Source organism: Lathyrus oleraceus, chromosome 7 (genome assembly GCF_024323335.1).
Source record: "Lathyrus oleraceus cultivar Zhongwan6 chromosome 7, CAAS_Psat_ZW6_1.0, whole genome shotgun sequence".
Taxonomy (NCBI): Eukaryota; Viridiplantae; Streptophyta; class Magnoliopsida; order Fabales; family Fabaceae; genus Lathyrus; species Lathyrus oleraceus.
The window spans coordinates 482,200,303-482,205,772 of NC_066585.1; the positions used below are offsets into that span (position 1 = coordinate 482,200,303).

Below are 5,470 nucleotides of genomic sequence, written 5' to 3' on the forward strand. Positions count from 1 at the left end.
TAGCTGCAGTATTTACGGGTTTATACACATATGCTCAACCTTGAGGGATAACACGTCCATTTTAGCTTGCATCATTTCTATAGAGCTTAACTCATGTACTTCTCCTTGGGCTTCCTTCTTCTCAACTATCGCTCGTTCAACTCCCCATCACTGATGGTTTTGAGCCATATCTTCAATAAGGGCACTAGCCTCAGGGTAATGTTTGTTCATCAGTGCGCCACCTACTGTAGTGTCGATGGTCATCTTAGTGTTATAGTGAAGTCCATTATAGAAGGTCTAAATGATTAACCAATTTTCTAAACCATGATGTGGGCATGCTCTTAACAACTCTTTATATCTCTCCCAAGCTTTGAACAACGATTCTCCTTGATTCTGGGTAAATCTGGTTATTTGGTTTCGAAGAACGGCGGTCTTACTTGGGGGAAATTATCTAGCAAGGAATACTTTTCTAAGATTTTCCCAAGTTGTTATAGAATTGGATGGAAAGGAATCTAACCATGACAGGGATTTATCTCTGAGGGAGAAATGGAATAATCTTAAACGAATTGCCTCAGGAGAAGCTCCATTGGTTTTAAAAGTGTCTGCTAATTGGAGAAAGATTTTTAAATGTTGGTTTGGGTTCTCAGTAGCAAGACCTGTGAATTGTCTCTGTTGCACTAGTTGCAACAGGGAGGGTTTAAGTTCGAAATTATTAGTTGGAATGGTTGGGTTTACTATACTAGAACTAGGTTCTTAGTTGGATGGTTGGGCGAAATCCTTAAGAGGTCTTTGATTTTGATCTTCGGCCATAGCTCTCCTAATTCTATGGGAAAATAAACGTGCGCGAGCATAACGTTCAGGTTCCGCCAGAGGATCTACTAAGCTTCCGGTGCTACGAGTCCTTCGTATTGACCGGCAGGTAACAACCTAAGTCTAAACGATATAACAACAGGGTACGAAATTTGACGAAATTGGTCCGCGACAACAACGTCAAAAACTTGATGCGTATTTTTCGCAAGTATACGAATGGGTCAGAGTAATATAAAAGATTGTCGAATCCACAAAGACCAAATGTCAATCTATCGTTATCTATTGTTATGTTGTTAATCTAAGGTAATCGAAACAGGTTTTTAAGAGTGCATAATGAAAAATAAAGTATTAAATTAAATTCAATTAATAAAGATAGGTTCGAATGTAATTCACATAATCAATTAATAATCCAAGTACTTGCTAATAGAATTAATTATGGACAGTGTTTCCTACTTTGAAAAGAACCAATTTAACAGGAACTGTCGTTTTTATTCAAAACCGAGTTGTATTCCCTAATCAAACCCTCTTATTGTCACTTATAAAAACGTGTGCATTGCGTTAGAGTAGTAAACCTATTTTTAAGAAATATAGTGTCTTGACTAAGTTGAAAATTATGTTGACCTGTATTTCTTAATCAAAATAGGTTCTCACGAACCAGACTCTAAACTTATAAATGCGTTCGAAAATAGTTTTAAAATCACTTTTCTTTTTAAGTTAAAAACTCCTAATGAACTAAACAAAGCGCTTTCGCTGTATTTGAAATAGTTAAAAATAACTAAGTTTAAACAGACGTCGGACGACTTTCGATCTTACCCAACGGAAATTAAGTGCGGGAAAACTTAAGTTGAAAGTCAAAATAGCCCTTAAGTGTTTCTACGAACAATTGTATGGATTATCGGTTCAATTACAATCCCTACATTCTAACCTTTATAGGGTTAGCCAGACATGGTAAAGTAAAAATGCATTTTAATTTTTATCATAAAAACGGATAAACAAAAGACTTTAAAAAAAGGGTAATAAGTGCGAGTGCAAGAAAGTAAATAAAAGTAGTGCGAGTGTGGGAAATAAATAAAAGTAGTGCGAGTGCAGGAAAGTAGATAAAAGTAGTGCGGTGCAAGAAATAAATAAAAGTAGTGTGATGCAAGAAATAAAGGAAAGTAGTGCAGTGCGAGAAATAAACAAAGTAACGTGAGAGTGCGGGAAAGTAAATAAAATAAAGGCAGTGCGGGAAAGTAAACAAAATAAAGGCAGTGCGGGAAAATAAAGTAGACAAAGGTAAAGCAATAAAATCTGCTCCAATCGGAGGGTCGAATAAAGCGCGTAACAGAAATGAAAATGGCGGCAGGATTAAACTTCCTTCCAAAGTGCTCCAAACTCGATAGCAGACTCGATTACACAGTGTGGCAACACTCCGATGTGAAGCGATTACCATTTTTACACAATACTGATATATGCCTAGTTGCAACTATGTTTGGATCAAGAAACAAATGAAATCAAGGATCTATTTATAGGCAAGGAAAAAATGGAAATTACAAGGATGCCCCTAAGTTTGAAAATGGGAGGGAACCATTTTATTCTTGTGGCGCCCGCCACAACATCATGGCGCCTGCCACAGGAGGAAATTGCAGCGCCCAAGTGGAGATCGTGGAAGGCGTGGCAGTTGAGGAGAGGTTGAAATTGGGGCACGTCATGGTTGGACCCATGACGCCCGCCACAATAGGAGCCACAAGTGTAAAATGCTGATTTTTTGGCTTTTTAGCTCATTTTCGCTCCTTTTCTCGATCGGGACTCCGACTAGACTGAAAACCCGAAAACAAAGAAAAACATAGTAATAACATAACAAAATAACATTAAAACAACTAAAATGCATGCGAAATTGGAGTCAAAAATACGGTGAATTTCAGTGTCATCACTTATGCCTTTTATGTCACAAATTTAGCGCTATGTTAGACAATCGTAATTGGACTTATGTAGAAGTCACAACTATTTGAGGCCGGACAATAAACCTTTGGTGTTAATGCATGTTGGAGACATAGTATTAAGAACTATTCTCATTAAACATACCACACACAAAAAATATGCAAAGGTGTGGCCTAATCTCATCCATACTCATGTTAATCTTTCAATCAACTAGCATTAAGACTTTGAGATGTCATTGGCTAATGGAAATGAATGGATGAAGAAGGGGAATTAGATGAATAGGGGAAGGGATGAATGAGATCACAAATTGGTCAAAGGAGGACTTTTACCAAATTACTATTATTCATTCATTTTGGGAGATGGAATGTACATTCCATCAATCCTCTAAATCTAATAATATTAACTTGACAAAGTCAAATCAACCTTGACCAAGGCCCAACAACAGATGAGAAACTCAAATAAGTCAATCCAAATGGTCAACACAATTAAAATGGCCATGTGATTTATCATAGGTCAAACAAGGTTAAAGGACGTTGGATAAAATATTTCATAATTTTTGGACACTTAAAAATATTTTTAAACAATTAAAAACAAGTGAAAAATCAATTAATTCATGAAAAATATTAATAATGATCCAAAAAATAATTTTAATTCAGAATCTGAAAGAGAAAAATATTTGAGAATTTTGGGTGAAAGTCCCATATTTTTTGCATCAATATTAAATTTATTACGAATTATTGAAAATAATGGAATTAAATGGAAAATCAGAAATTACAAAAATACGTGGACCATGAGATCTCCCACAACGCGCGTTCCACCGAGGCGCTAGTCAACAACGTGGCAAAATGAGTAATCAAAACAAGCGGTCCAGATTATAACGTGGGACTTGGATCAAGTGGTCCAGAGGTGAGACACCTCATCGCTGGAGCCAGAGCTCCGGTCATCTTCCCCGGTGAGCTCCACCGGTCTGGTTAAGATGAACCATCACCAAAATGAAAAACAGGGACATGATGTTAAAGAGAGAACATCACTGAGCAAGAATATCACCTCCATTTCTTCCAATTCCAACTATATTGAGAGATATGTGGAATTGAAAAATGAGGTCCATGATCTGATTTGCTTCGATTCATCATCAAAACAACTCAAACACCTTGCCTACATTGGTAGGACTTCAGCCAACACAATAATCAAGAGAGTTGAGCAAGAAATAAGGAGAATGGAAGAGATCAAATATTCTGAAATTCACCTTCAATGGAGGTCTGAACTTGCTAGATCTCGATCTAAATTGTGCTTTGCTTCACTCCAATAACTTGCAGAAGAGGAATGGAATGGCTTAGAATCAATGGACTCCTAGAGAATTGAATTCCAAAACAGTGGAGATTCAAGCTCAAATTCAGTTGAATTTTTCAGGTTTATCCTCTCAATGTGAAGGGTTTTCTGTGGGGATTCAAAGCTGGCGTAGTGTGTGTGTTGATTGTGAGCAAATGAACTTCAATTTATAGAGGATTCAAGTGTTAATTGCACACTCCATTCAAGTTTCTAAAATTGGCAAAGTGAGGTAAGCAGCTGCATGGGCACGCATAGGCCCATCAAATGATTGTTAAAAGTCCATATTTGAAGTTCAGATATGTTGAAGCAAGTTTGGAATGCAAGGCAATTGAGAATTTGAATTTGAAGTTTGATCCATGACACATGATACCAGCCTGTTTAAGCCATGCGCAGCCTATGCATTTCTCATCCAAAATGAATGAACTTGAGCTCTTTGGAAAGGTGAGATCAGGAGGAACAAGTTTGATGTTAAACACTTTTTCATTTGGAGCTTGGAACTTGGAGATATTTAAGGTGGAAGTTTGGAAAAATTTGACATATTAAAATTTTTCTAAGTGTCAAGCCATATAAAACATAAATAATTAAATAATAATTGTCCATTTGCATAATATTTGGTCACAATTCACTTCTCTAAAATCAAAATATAAAATCATTATGCAGGTTGGTTTATAAACCCATTGAATACAATGATCCTACTCCTTCTCCAAACTTTGATTTCCCTGTGTTTGAGGCTGAGGAAGAAAGTGATAAAGAAGTTTCTGATGAATTATCTCGTTTACTTGAGCACGAGGAAAAAGCTATTCAGCCGTTCAAAGAGCAGATTGAGTTGGTCAACTTGGATTCCGAAGATGATGTGAAGGAAGTCAAGATTGGGTCTCGATTGTGTCCAAAGGTTAAGAAGGGGTTGATTGATCTACTTCGACATTATTCAGATGTATTTTCCTGGTCCTATCAAGACATGCCTGGTTTGGATTCTGAGATTGTGGAGCATAGATAGCTGTTGAAGCCAGAATGCCCGCAAGTCAAGCAAAAGTTGAGGAAGACTCATCCTGATATGGCAGTGAAATCAAAGAAGAAGTACAAAAGCAGATTGATGATGGTTTCCTTGTTACTGCTGAGTATCCGTAGTGGGTGGCCAAAATTGTGCCTGTTCCTGATAAGGATGGAAAAATCCGTATGTGTGTTGATTATAGAGATTTGAACAAAGCTAGTCCGAAAGATGATTTCCCTCTGCCACACATTGATATGTTGGTAGACAATACAGATAAATTCAAAGTCTTTTCATTTATGGACAGATTTTCCGGTTATAATAAGATTAAAATGGCACCCGAGGATATGGAGAAGACCATATTCATTACACCCAGGGGAACATTCTGTTATAGAGTGATACCTTTCGGTTAAAAGAATGCTGGTGCAACTTACCAGAGAGCAA

General features: G+C 37.0%; 1 non-coding gene across 1 annotated transcript; it reads left to right on the top strand.

Moving 5' to 3' along the window:
• The first annotated feature begins 298 nt into the window (after positions 1-298).
• LOC127108579 (small nucleolar RNA R71) lies at positions 299-405 on the top strand. The gene has a single exon (XR_007796106.1). It is a non-coding gene; the product is annotated as a small nucleolar RNA R71 (small nucleolar RNA).
• The last annotated feature ends 5,065 nt before the right edge of the window (positions 406-5,470 follow it).